The sequence below is a fragment of the Notamacropus eugenii genome, chromosome 5 (genome assembly GCF_028372415.1).
Source record: "Notamacropus eugenii isolate mMacEug1 chromosome 5, mMacEug1.pri_v2, whole genome shotgun sequence".
NCBI classification, from domain to species: domain Eukaryota; kingdom Metazoa; phylum Chordata; class Mammalia; order Diprotodontia; family Macropodidae; genus Notamacropus; species Notamacropus eugenii.
This window is the reverse complement of record NC_092876.1, coordinates 451562851-451577811: the sequence shown is the minus strand read 5'-3', so window position 1 is coordinate 451577811 and position 14961 is coordinate 451562851.

Below are 14961 nucleotides of genomic sequence, written 5' to 3'. Positions count from 1 at the left end.
TTCTTATTATTAGTATCAATCAAGTCATAAAGCAGGGTGCTAAATATTAACTAAGGGTATTTCCTATCATTATGCAGGAAGTTTGCTGTTGAGTCCAAATCAAAAAGGGAGTCCCTATGGAGGATGAGACCTTCCAGATACTCCTATTTTTAGATGATATCATACAGACTGTTCTGAATGTGAACATTGCATAAATGAATAAATTATGTATTATAATATATTTAATATATTATCATATTACATATATTAAAATATATTTACCAAAAGGAGTTTGACTAAATTCTCCATACAGGGAATACTGAGTGGATGAAGAATATCTGTTACCCAGACTAGAGAAATTGTATGATCAGCCCATTCACCTTGACCTTGAGTTCCTATATCCTGGATAGACATTTGGCATACAAGCTGGGTATAGAACTTAATAAGAGGAGGAGAGCAGGCTGGAATATCATATACTTCTTTTAATGGCTTAAGGTTTCTCCTTGAAATAAAGTCCATTAAAAAAAAATCAATATTCTTACACTGGTGTTTTATAGCTTTGAGTCATGGAATACTGTAGTCTCTAAAGAACTGGTGCTGAGGATGAGCCAAAGGTAATGGAGAGACCTTATAAACTAGGAATTATGTGGGTAATAAAGTATGCATTAAAGCAATATATGCCTGCAAAAGATGATGGGATGATTACAGTGAGAATGAAGGATAATAGATGAACAATTGGCGTGTTTCATTAATATTGACTCAATGTCAAGGGAATGAGAGGAAGACCTCTACTATATTGAGGAGGCCACTTTGGAAAACTGTATGGGAAAATATGAGCAGACATTACATGAGGTGTGCAGGTATAAATGGTTCTCATTTACATTGTTGGAGGAAATATCCTCATTGATGATATCCATTAGAATATGACAATGGAGGAAGAAAAATCAGTTAAGAGATTGTTATAATATGTCAGATTTTCCCAACAGAGGGAAAGCAACAAATATGAAAGATGTTTTGAAGATATAATTGACAAGATTTGGCAAAGTTGTTCTGATTTCATTGGGGGTTGAGGGAGAAAGAAAAATAAAAAAAAATAGGAATTTGAATAACTATGAGGTTGGTGGTCTCCTCAACAGAATCAGAGAACCTCAGAGTTGAAAGAGCTCTCATAATTCAATCCTTAAATAAATGAGAATTGTTCAATTGTTTCAGTATTGTCTGACTCTCCATGACCCCATTTTGGGGTTTTCTTGGCAAAGATACTGGAGTGGTTTGCCATTTTCTTCACTATCTCATTTTATAAATGAGGAAACTTAGGCAAAAGGGTTAAGTGACTTGCCCAGGGTCACACAATTGAAAAGGATCTGAGACCAGATTTGAAGTCAGGAAGATGAGTCTTCCTGATTCCAAGCCCAGTGCTCTATTCTTTGCACCAATAGTCTTCCACTACCCCTGACAAGTAGTCATCTAGCTTTTACTTAAAGGGTTCTAGTGAAGGGGAACTTGCTCCCTCATTTGCTAGCTCATTTATTCTACTTTTGGCTAGCTCTGATTATTTGAATTTTTTTTTTTAAAATCTTGAACTTATCAAATAGTAGACAGGTAAACATTAGCTTTTACAAGTAATAAAACGAAAGGAGGATTGAATGTGCAGCTATTAATCCATTCTGTAGAACGCTTGCTTCTTCCTCCTAGTATACAAAAAATTTATTTTCAAAAAGTTGTCCTGAATTGTCCCCATACCTCTCTCTCACTGTCTCTGTGTCTCTCTGTCTCTGTCTGTCTCTGTGTACTAACACTTCCTGTGTTCTAAGGTAAAGGATGAAAATATTTAAAATAGTCTTTGATATATTGATAATTTGATAATTATCTTGGCTCTGCCCCTACCACGGACACAATTCATTCTCTGTTCTCTCACTTCTGTGCTCAAGTGATTAAGACAAACAAAATAAAGATCTCTGAAGTTCTACTATGCATTAAAGTAAAAGGTAGACAGTTTCACTCTCCTATTCCCACTAATCCAGCTACCTATACCTTTCTTTTCTTCTTGCTCTTCTGTGTTGAGAAATTCCTCACTCACTCTTACGGCTCATAGAACTTGGGGGAGTCTTATGTTGTTCAGCAGTCATAAAGGAAGATGTTGGGACAGAGGGTGGGAAAAGCAACGAATCTCACCTAGTCTGATTGCTCACAGTTTGCTGCTGACTCTGGGCAATAGCTGATTGTGACTTGGTGTCTTCTCACCTTGTGGAGAACAAGGACCCAGATGAATTAAATTTGTATTGGGTGAAATCAGCTTGAGTTTATGACAGCCCGATTCCTTCACTTTAACTTTCCCTGATTTTTAATAGAGTTCTCTGAAGCAATACAGCTAGAAAACTTGGCTGCTCCCATATAACATCTGGTGTTACACAGTTCTTTGTTGCAAGTTTTCTTCCCCATTTCTCCTAATGTGGACGATCATCACCAGTGGGTTGAGTTTTCAGGGAATGTCTCTAGTGATTAGAATCTTAATTAGACTTATTATTGAACTCTGATTCTTGAAATCTCATCCAAGGTATGGATGTTTTTGTGTTTTGTGGTATCTCTTGTGGTTATGAACATTATAATTAGAGAAGTGACCTGGATGTAAGTCTTGATTCTGGCATTTGATGATGTTTATCTTCCATAGTCAGGGTAAATGAAAAGGCAAAAGCATAATAAAAAGTTAGCAAACTTAGGTCTGTCTCCTGGTACGTGCGTTTGCTTTCAGAGGCCAAGTAAGTACCTCAATGGTTATGGCTCTGACTGGCAGTAAAGAGGAGCTTCTTTTAGCAAGGCCTCGAAGGAGCATGCATCCTGAAAAGAACACAACAGTATTGCATTTCTTTTTAAAATTCTTCTGCTAAACACTGTGCTCCCCTGCCTCCTTGCTATTTTTGTCCATTGGCAATTTCTCCTTGAAATGTTATCATCAAATTCTCCCCTCGGCTTTACTCAGCCATGTGTTGAACTGCTAAATGCCGTTTCAGCTAATACTACCATTTAACATTCAGCTAAGATACCATGCAAGCTGTAGAGACTGGGGGGAAATGAATCTGGCCCATAATTTCGAAGCAAACATCCCTCAGCTGTGAATACTAAGATATGATTTCATAGGGTGGATTTTCAGTGAAGTCAGCAGCATTAGAGTAGGTATGGAGGGAATGTGATGGCATGCTTTTGCCACTCCCAGAATCAGCCTCACAACAACACAAGGCCATCCATCAGTCTGGAAACTTGGCTTTGTGTTTCTCATTCTTTTAATCTCTCAACCATAACCCGTCAAATCTTGCCTATAGCCATTTTACATGTCATATTGCCCTTCTGCTTAATATGTTGAGAAAATTATAGTTATATATGTTTGAAGTTATATCTAATGCATATTTAAAGCATCAGCTCCTGCCAGTGCCCCTAAACTCCGTCATCTGTGGAGTAACTCAGCTAAGACCAAAGAGACTCATCATGAAAAGGAAGGCCAACAGGTGATGGCTTTTTTCTATTCACATTAACTCATAAAACTGGTTTCTTTGGTGGCAGAAGTGTCCACATGGATGAGATCACAGATTTCCAAAGTATTGACATGTATCTGACACAGCTTGGCACAGCAGAGGAGAAAGCACAGGACTTGCCGTCACAAGACCCATGTTGAAGTTCTGGGTGGGTGAAACAGTGGGAAGAATGCTGGGTTTGGAGTGAGAAAACTCGAGTTAAAATACCTTTTCTACCCCTTACTACCTCTGTGACTGGAAAACTATTAACCTCTCAGGGTCTCAGTTTTCTTATCTACTAGACAGGTTAGCCTAGACTAGATGGCGAAGGTCCCTTCTAGACCTAAATTTATGATCCTGATTATCATATTTAGTCATGTGATCCTGGGCAAGCCACTGAATTTTTCAGATGCCTTAATTTCTCCTTGTATTTACATTCACATATAAATTTACATTTCCAGTGCTCACTATGTACCAGACACCGTACTGAGAGCTTTACCGTTATTGTCCCATTTGTTACTTAGAACAACTATGGGAAGTAGATGATGTTATTGTCCTCATTTTGTAGATGAGGAAACTGAGGCCAACAGAAATAAGTGACCTGTTCAAGGTTATTCAACTGGTACATGTCCAAGGCTTGAAAACTAAGGGTCTAGTATTTTGTCCTCTGTGCCAAAGTCCTATTGGGGCAATGTTTTCAGTATCTACCTTACAGGGATATTGGGCAGAAAGGACTTTAAAAGCTATAATATACCAGTTATCAACTTGGGTTCCATGGATGTTTAAAAATATTTTGATAATTGTCTTTCAACATAATTGATTTCCTTTGTAATCTTATTTCTTATGCATTTAAAAACATTCTGAGAGTGAATATATAGGCTTTACTCAACTGCCAAAGCAATCTATGATTAAAAAAAGAAAAGATAGGAGCAAATGCTATACAGCATTATATCTCCTGTTGTAATTATGTTCATTAAAGTCCTACTCTGAGACCTCATTGTGGTGCACATTTAGTCCATGCCACCAGAAGGCAAGCTCTAGTAGTTTTACCAAGCTGGTAAGGCAGAGTATGGGCTTGGCCATGTCTATTATGTGAAGACTAAACAAGTTGGTTTTTTTTAATGGATTTTTTTTATTAGTAAACATTTATTTTCTCTTCCTCCTATCTCTTACCCCTACTATTCAGAATGAAAAAAGAGAAAAAAAAGCAAAGCACTTGTAAGAACTATGCATAGTCAAACAAATTCCCACATTAGCTATGTCTAAAAAATTATGTCTCTCTTACTCTGCACTTTGAGTCCCTCATCTCTCAGTCAACAAACATTTAAGTATCTACTAAGTGTCAGACAACGTGCTAGGAATACAAAGGAAGGTAACAGTCCTTGTTCTTAAGGAGCTCACAGTGTGAGGAGAGAGACAGCATGCAAATTACAAAAAAAAAAAAGCTATATACACAGAAAATTGGAAATAAGCAGGAGAAGTACTAGAATTAAAAAAGATTGGGAAAAGCTTCAAGTAGAAAGTAGGATTTTGGCTGAATCTTGAAGGAAACCACAGAAGCCAGTACACAGACAGGGGAAAGAGAACATTCTAGATAAGAAGGGAAATGCCCAGTCAGGAGATGGTGCACCTTGTTCAAGCAACAGCAAAGAGGTTAGTGTCACTGGATTCTAGAGTATGTGATGGGATGGGGGGAGTGAAAGGGATAAGAAAACTGGAAGAAGGAGCAGATTATGAAGGACTTTGAATGATAGATAGAGGGTTTTATACTTGATCCTGGAAGGGATAGGGAGCCACTAGAGTTTTTTTGAGTAGGAAGCTGACATGTTGGAAGGTCACTTTGATAGCTGAGTAGATGATGAAATATAAGAGGCAGAGACTTGAGATAAGGAAACCAAATATCAGTGCTATTGCAATTATCCAAGAGTAAGGTGATAAGTGTCTGCTTTAGGGTTGTAGCAGGATCAGGCCAGAAAAGGGGCATATAGAAGAGATGTTGACAACTGATTGGATATAGTGGATAAGAGAGTGTAATAAGTCAAGAATGACACCTAGGTTGTAAGCCTGAATGACCAGGAGGATTGTTGCACCCTCAAAAGCAATAGGGAATTGAGGAAAGGGGGCAGATTTGGAGGAAAATATGGTTCAGTTTTGGACCTGCGGGGTTTATCTATAAGGCGTCCTATTTGAGATGTCTAATAGGTAGTTGGAGATGTGAGAGTGGAGATCAGCAGGAAGGTTAGGCTGGTTTAGTAGGTTTGAGAATCATCAGCATGGAGATGATCATTGAGTATACAGGAGTTGATGGGATTACCAAGGGACATACTCTAGAGTGAGAAGAGATGGGCAGCCTTGTGGTACACCCTTGGTTAGCAGGTGTGACCTGGATGAAGAATCACCAAAGGAGACTGAGAAGCAGTGACCAGATCAGTAGAAGGAGAACTAAGAGAATGGTATCCCCTCCAAAAAACTAAAAATAAGTGAGTCTCAAGGAGAAGAGGCTGATCGGCAGTGTCAAAGGCAATAGAGAAGTTAAGAAGGATGAAGACTGAGAAAAAGGAAAAAAAAAAGATTTGGCAACTAAGAATATTGGTGACGTTGGGGATGAACAGTCAGGTCTGAATCCAGACTACAGAGATTTAAGAAGAAAATGAGAGGAAAGGAAGTGAAGGCACTGTTGTGGATAGCCTTTCCAAGATTAGCCATAAAAAGGAGGAAAGACATGGGGTGCTACTTAGTGAGGATGGATGGATTGGATGATATAGGAAGCATAGAAGTGTTTGAAGGCAATAGAGGAGCAGCCCGTAGCCAGGGAGATATCCAAGATAAATGAGAGTCAAGATAAGTGGTGAGAGGGGGAAACTTCTGGAGAAGATGGGAAAGAACAGAATGATATGTGCGTGTGAGCAGGGTTTGTATTGTCAAGGAGAACTGTCACATCATTGTGTGAGACAGAAGCAGAGGAGGAAATGAGGAGCGGATGGGGAGAGTGAGTTCTTACTGAATGGTCTCAATTTTTCCAGCAACATAGGAAGGAAAGTTCTTAGGTGAGATGTAGCGGTGGGAGGAAGAATTGAGAGGCTTGAGGAGGGATGGGAAGGTTTGAAGGGCTGCTGTGGTGATTGGGATAGTGAGTTAGGGAGGTGCTTGCTGCCTTGCAGCAGCGAATTGTCAGCTGAGGTTACAAAACATAAATTTGTGGTGGATCCGGTCAGCAGTTTCATGATTTTCTCCAGCTCTGTTCAGTAGCATGTGTGTAAGAGGAAAGGCAGCAAATAGTGGTAGGGATCCAAGGCTTAGCCTTTGTGGGGCAAATTTGGTAATGTTAAGGGAGCAAGGGAGTCAAGTAAAGAGGACAGTATAGAATTGAATGGGTTCACCAAGAGGTCAGGATGGGAAAGGAGAATATAGCTCGTGCAGAAGTGATGGCCTGGGAGAGACCTAAAGGGTTGGGGGACTGGATGTTACAGTGTGGGTGAAGAACAGGGTTTGAAGTTGCAAAAAAAAGGAGCTATTGGATGACAATAAATTATGAACAAATAAGATTTCAGAGTTAATGAACATGGAAATGGTGCATTTCTGGATGATGACAAGATCAAGATTGTGACCATCTTTGTGTTTAGCTGAGGTGGGGTGGAGGCAAAGGTCATGGGTAATGAGTAAATAGAGGAACTATAAGGTTGGCGTGTTTGAAGGAGTATTAATATGTATGTTGAAGTCCTCTAGTGTGAGGACAGGAGTTCAGGAAAAGAGAAAGATGGTGAGCCAAGCACTGACCTCACTCAAGAAAGAACGGGAGTGCTCTCTCCCCACTCCCTCCTCGTTTTCTCCTCTGCTCCTGTCTCACACAATGATGTGACCACTCTCCTTGACAACACAAACCTTGCTTACATGCACATGTCATTCTACTCTATCCCTTCTCCAGAAGTTTTCCCCCTCTCCCCACTCATCACTCTCACATATCTTCAATATCTCCCTGGCTACTGGCTGCTTCTCTGGTAGCCATTGGTAGGACAATAGCTACCAGGATTTTGTCTATGTGGTTTATATGGGTGGAACGAACCTCAAGGAAGGAGGGGTCACTGAGTGATGGTAGTAGGGGGATCCTAGAAGTGGCAATGGGGAACAAGGAGTATTCCAACTCCTTCCTTCAACCAGTGAGCTGGGGAAGGGGAATGAAAGAAAATGCATTGAAAGGGAGGCCAGGGAGGCTGTGTAATCTGGAGGAAGCCAGGTCTCAATGACAGCCAGAAGATGGAAGGTCATTACATTGTAAATGCCTTGAGGTCAGGAACTGTCTTTTGCCTCTTTTTTATCCCCACTGCTTAGCTCAGTGCCTGGAACATAGTAGGAGCTTAATACATTTTTAGTGATTGATGGTAGGTACAGGAAAGGAAAAGATTTAAGATGAAAGCAACCATCTGTAAGGATGTGAAGCATTTGACAATGCTTCATTGTCAAAAGCCATCAACTTCGCAGGGGCTCATCAGAAGCTGGCTGTAGGGTGAGGGATTCTCAGGCACAGCAACTCTTGAAAATCATGTACTAAGTTATAGAGAGGTTGTGATCTGGGTTGGCAGAGGGAGTGTCTACCTGGACAAAATTATGGACCCTGGAAATATAGAAGTCTAAGTCATATTTGTATCAGTACTGGAAACAGATTATACATGGAGGATAGATAATTATCTGGATTTTCCACGCCTCATTAGTCTGAAATTTGGGTGGATAGACACTATCATCACAGCCTTTTGTAAATGTGCTATATGTTGGCACTTAGGAGAACTATTTTGGGAATCGTGCTTCTTCCTGAATTTTCATTTGAACTCTGGGATCACTTTGAAAGTTCCTTTCTTCTCATGTTGAAGGAAGCCTGTGCTCTGAAAAGGACAACCTGTTATTGCTAACAGATGGTTAGGAAGATTTGGTGGCAGAAAATGTGAAAATTACCTGCTGCTTTCCAGCCTGCATTCTTGAAGTGTTAAGTATTGAAAATGCTGTAACTAATTAAGTGGGAAACATATAAAAACAAACTTCAATTGTTAGCATTCACTTCTTGGGAACTGGTTTCTCACTGTTCTTACTGATCTGTTTTCCTGTCTTTAGCTAACAACTAAATATGTGCCTACTTATCATTTTAGAGGACGTCTCTGTGCTTCGGAGCTAATGACAAAGGTCAAGAGCGGAGTTTGTGTGGATGATGCTGGTTGTAGAAGCTTCTTTATACTGCCTTTGTCTGATGCCAACATTGGAATCAGGGGAGGTCCACGGCTACGTAGGTAGCCCTTAGGTTGCAAAGTGATTTATCTACATTATCTACGTTGATCTTTAAAGCAGCCTTGCCATGTAGGCACTATTAGTATGCTCATTTTACAGATGAGGAAACTGAGACAGAGATAGGTTAAATTATGTACCCAGGGTCACATAGCTAGTAAGTATCTGAGGCCAGATTTGAACTCCAAGTTCCCGATTCTAAGTCTAGATCCTTATCCACTGCAGTATGTAAATGCCAGATGTTCTTTGGCACACTCTACTTTCTTCTGAAGATGGGAGAACAAAAAGTTCACAGTGACCTGGGGCGATTCAAAGGAGCAGCATATTGGATGCTACATCGTAAGCAATCTTAGGAGAAATGGCCAGCTGGAACCTTGGTTAAGGAGAAGCATATTTATGAAGGATTTATTCCCTTGATGAGCCAAGTAAATGAGATCCTCTTAAAGGCCATGTCTATACTACCTCCACCCATGGAAAGAGGTAAGTATTGTAGAAGTGTCTAAGTTTCTCGAATGTAAGATCACAACCTTGTGATTATATTTCTCAGTCAAATATAATTCAATGCTCTCAAAAAATTCCATTGGAGGACACATGGCCTACAAGTAATGTGTTCAGGTGTGTGAAATAACTGTCCTCAGGAAAATGGGCTTCTTAGGAGATGAGTTTATTTTTCAAGGAACTGAACAGTAGGTAGCCTTGTCTTCTGAAATAATACATTTTGCCTCCTCAGTTTTCTGTATTTTTGAATGGTTTCCCTTTAAGAGAAGTTTCACATTTCTGGGGAGGGGGACCAGTTATCACCATCAGCCTGCTTTTTAAGAAGATTACTCAAAGAGCCACCTTTTCTCAGACTTCCAAAGCTTTTGCTTCTCAAGCGCTCATCTTGATTACTTGAGGGTTATACCTCTTCACTTTCCCCCAGCCAGGATGTGCTTCTGAATAGAGCTACCAAATAAAAGAAGGGGAAAAAGCAACCACCAAATTCTGCTGCATCATGTTTCCACTTACATCTTGAACAATAAATTCCAATTCTGGTCAAAGAGAGAGAAATTTTGTTAATTCAATTCAACAAACATTCATTGTGCCAGGCGCTGAAGAAACAAAAACAAAATAACATGTTCCCCTATGGAGTTTACATCCATTCCATCTGCTACAAAGAAACAAGAGGCTACAGTGTGAAAAAGAAAAACTATCAGTGCTCCCAAAAAGACTGAGTGACCATTCTCCGTTTTTCCATGGGTCACTCATGAAATCTGAAATGGTTCATAACTATCCATGCAACCGCCTTTCATTAAACACTCCCCTAAATTAGTCTATAGCATGGACAGCTCCTGAAGAGTAGCGATGCCACAGTTACTTTTGCTTTTTCAGTTTTTGAAAAGCATGGCATCTTCCTGGAGCTATTAAAAATGCCAAATACATAGTTTCCTTAGCAGGAGTGAATTTATCTTGAAAATACTCAAGCAAAAGACTCACCTTGTTTATTCAGTGTTTAGACTAAAAAATTGTACCCTTTTTGATGAATGCCTCAGGGTGCAGGCACCAAGTTTATAAATTCAATTGAATATATGAAACTGTAAAAGCAACCAAGAGGATCAAAATCTTGCTTTGTATTCCACAAACATTTATTAAGCCCCTATCATGTTTAAGGCAGGGACTGTCTTTTGCCTCTTTTTGTATACCCAGCACTTAGCACAGTACCTAGTAGTGCTTAATAAATGTTTATTGATTGATTGTGCTAGGCAGTGTGTCACTCCTTTATAAGATTCTGTGATCTGCTGATGTGGTTCCTACTTCTAAAAACACATATCATGATGAGGCATCTAAGTGACACAGCGGTCAGGGCACTGGGCTTGGAGTCAGGAAGTCCTGAATTAATATTAGTTCTTAGATATAAAACAGTTGTGTGGTTCTGGGCAAGTCCTTTTATAGATATTTGCCTCAGTTTCCTCAGCTGTGAAATGGGATGATAATAGTACCTACCTCCAAGGGTTGTTGGGAGGATCAAAGAAGATATATTTGTAAAATGCTTAGTGCACTACCTGGAACATAGTTGGTGCTGTATAACTGCTAGCCCTCCCTCTCCTCCTCATCGTTGTCCTCTTCCCTCTCCTTCCTTGTCCTCGTCATCATCATTGTCATCGTCCTCCTCCTCCTCCTTCTTCTTCTTCACAGTCAATAAAGCTTTTCCCTCTTTCAGCAAGTAATGTGATCAGACAAATACATCTGGCAGATTTGCCTGGCATTTGTGCAAAGATGGGTTAGAGAGGAATGACAGTGAAGGGAGGGTGATGAAGGAGGGTGAGGAGGCTATTATAATCGTCTGTCAGGGGTGGGAAATCTGCAGCCTCGAGGGTGTATGCATTCCTCTAGGTCCTCAAGTGTGGCTCTTTGACTGAATTCAAATGTCACAGAACAAATCCCCTTAATAAAAGAATATGTTTGGTAAAGCTTGGACTCAGTCAAAAGGCTGCATACCAGAACCTAGAAGCCCTGAGGGTGCAGGTTCCCCATCCTTGATCTAGGTGAATAGTGACAAAGGCCAGCAGTATGAAAATGATAGTGGCAATGGACAGGAAGGGAGAAGCATACAAAATACTTCAGAGGTGAAATTGACAGGATTTAGTGATTGATGGGGGAATGAGGAAGAGGAATGAGTTGAAAATAACCCAAAGATCTGGAATACATGACCAATAAATTGACAAGTATACGTAAAGAACCTAGTATGTGCCAGGAGCTGTACAAAAATGAAACAGTCCCTATTCTCAGGGAGCTTTTTGTTTAACTGGGGGAGACAACATGCATAGGAATGTACAAAATACGTGTTTTTGTGGGGTGGCACTAGTAGCTGGGGGAACTCAGAGAGACTTCATGCAGAAGGTGACCCTTGAGATGAGCTTTGAAGGAAACTATGGATTTGAAGAGGCAGAGGTGAGGAGGGATACTGACAAGTTATATGTATATTGAATTTATGTGAAGTGAACTATTAGAAATGCATTTGAAAAATGTGCTATAATCAGCAGTATGGTGTTGAATCGTTTGTTCCTTCCTGGGCATTGCTCCTGACTGAATTTTTTTTCGCTATTTCCTAGTAGTCTTCTTCATCCTGGAAGCTGCCTTTGCCTCTGCAACCTTGTCAGGTTGGAAGATCCTTTGACCTCTGTAGCCCTTTCCTCTGATTTGTCATTCCCTCCTTAGTCTTCATTTCAAGCAAGAATTCCTGGGCTGGCTCTGGGTCCCATCTTGACTCTACATCGTTCAGCCATGTGAGTATCTCTTTACTTCTTCACTTTTTTTATGTATCATCTTCTCCTATTGAATGTAAGCTGCTTAAGGATAGGATCTGTCTTTTTTTCCTTTTTTTTCTTTTTGGGGACTTCTTTTTGGATCCCCAGTACTTAGCACAGTGCCTGGCACATGGTAAATGCTTAAAAAACATCTGTTGATCTGACTGGGCTTTTGGAAAAGACGACTCACCACCTAATTTTATCTTTGTAAATATAGATTTTCATGTATTGGGGTTGCTTGAAATAAGACATACCTTTAATCACACTTCAGGTCAGGTTGGGTGAGAGTGTTGATAATTTTATCTATATTCATGTTAACTACAAAAAGAGAAAAAAATCCCTTTTCTAGAGCTCCAGAAACAATTTTAGATTACAGAGAGTCCTTGGATTGGGAATTTGTATGTCAAGCACTGTGGCTGAAAATGAACCAGATTTCCTGGGTCTTGTCCATTAACCAGTTAACCAGATTCTCTAAATTTTATTCCTTTTCTGGGGAAAATTGATCTTTTGTATTTCTATTTGGTATAATGTTTTATACTTTACCAAGTACTTCCATGTCTTCTATATTTGATGTTAGAAGAATGAATTTCAGAGAAAGTTATACTTCTCCCTTACTTGATTTGGAATTTGGCTAAATAGTAACTGCTTCTCTTTTACCCAGGAAGTCTGAGGGCCTTCCCCTTCCAGTCTGATTTTTTTTTTTATTAAAAGGGGCCATCCCTTGAGTAACTACTTAAAGAGGCCTATTCATTGAATGGGTATATCTCACTCAGAGTGAGAATTTGATAAGATCTTAGCCTAAAATGACCAGGGTCTCCCATTGCATCCTCCGCCATCTCCAGTCATCCTGATAAATATTAGGCCACTGGATGCAGATGGCTCTGGAGGAGACAGTGAGACTGGTGACCTTGCACAGCCCTCCTTCCCTCAAATCAGTCAACTACAAGTCATGTCATCATCTTGATGTCATGGTCCTCTTTGAGAATGAAGGACAAACAAAACACAGTTCTTTTTCAGCCAGGTTCTTTACAAAGTCGGACACAGGATCTTGGGAGACATTGAAGCGTCAGTTGGCAAGGAGACGAACCTTCAAAAGAAGGTTTTCAGTTTCCTTTTACAGTTTCCATTATTCTCATTTTAGGACTTCACAGTGAAGTAAGAAGAGTCTGAAAACAGAAATAATATATTAAAACATATACAACCATATTTTTGTCATTTATGAAGGTTATGTCTTTTGGTTGAAATTGATTGAATGCGTGTGTATGTACGTGTTCATGTGCGTGCATGTGTGTGTGTGTGTGTGTGTGTGTGTGTGTGTTAGGAGCTAATGGGTATGAGGGGAAAAGGGAATGTTATGAAAGGAGAAGAACTGAGGGTTTTTTTTTCTAATTTAGGATTTTGACGTAGCTGTTTTGATAACATTCTAATTTTTTTTTAAATTGTTTTTTGGGGAGCTGTAATTTTCTATGCTTCTGCATAGTCCCAAAGTGATTTTTCTCCCCCACCAAAGTTCTAAGATATTTCTATTTGCATTGCCAAACTCCATTTTATACTTCAGTTCAGAAAACTGATCCTCTGGATTTTTATTTTGTATAGCGCTTTATACTTTACAAAGAGTGTTCACATTACATTGTCATTTGATGACGTAGAGAGGCTGAAAGGAGACAGTTAACAAGGCAGCGACGGTATCTGATTGCGGGGAGTGTCACAGACGTTGTCCATGTTCTTCACCAAATTTATAAAAGGATCTTTTCTCTTGAAGACGCCACTGCTGAATTCCTCCAACAAACTGGTGAAAGGGCAACACTTCTTTTTTGTTTTTTAGTTTCAAATCTTTTAAGTCAGTTGGTAATAACATGCTTGCTAGGCTGAACCCTAATGAATAAACAGGTAATTTTTCTTGAGATGCTTAATAAAATTTGACATTTATTGAATTGAGAAGAGAGGCTATTTAATGCAGACTACCAAACATAGGGATCTTTGGGGGAATTTCTCACTCAGCACAATCCAAATCTATCATAGAATGACTCCTATAAATGGAGACTATATTACAGTAACCCTAAAGACTGAAAATGCAACCATTCCTGAAAATTAGAGAAGCTGACTTGGTCCATTTGGATCTATTCTGATGTACCAGGCCATGAAGTATCCATAACTCCCAATTAAGGTTGAACGGGGTATGGGGATGGGTAGGGTAAAGGAGGAGAGGCAGCAGAAGCAAAGTCTTTACAATGGCATGGAAGTGGGTACAATGTGTAAGGGACAGCAAATAGGTCAGTTCTACAAGATTGCAGTGTCTGTATAGTGGTGGGATGTATAAGAAGGGTGGAAAGGTATGTTGGGGTCAGTTTGTGAAGACCCTTTATGATCAAACAGAAGATTTTATATTTGTTCTCAGTGGCAATAGGGAGCCACAGGAGTTCATTAAGTAGCAGAATGACATGGTCAGATTTCTGCTTCAGGAAAATAATTTTGTCAGCCATGTGAAGAATGGAGGAGAATATAGAAACCTAACTCAGGGAGACCAACTAAGAGGTTATTCCTGTAATTCAGGTGAAATATTATGAGGACCTATACTAGGGTGGTGGCTGTGGGAATGGAGAGGACAGATGTGAGAGATGTAGAGGAGGAAAAACATGATTTGGCAACTGTGTGTGGGATTAGTAATAATAACAAATATAGACATTTATATAGAACTGTGTGCCAGGCGCTGCGCTAAGTGCTTTTCAAAAGTAACAGTCCTATGAGGTAGGTGCTATCATTAGTCTAATTTAACATAGTGGAAACTGAGGCAAACAGACATTAAGTGAATTACTTGGGGTCACCTAGCTATTAAGTATCTGAGACCAAATTTGAACTCAGGTCTTCCTGACTCCAGGTCAAACACTCTATCTACTGCACTACCTAGAATCAGA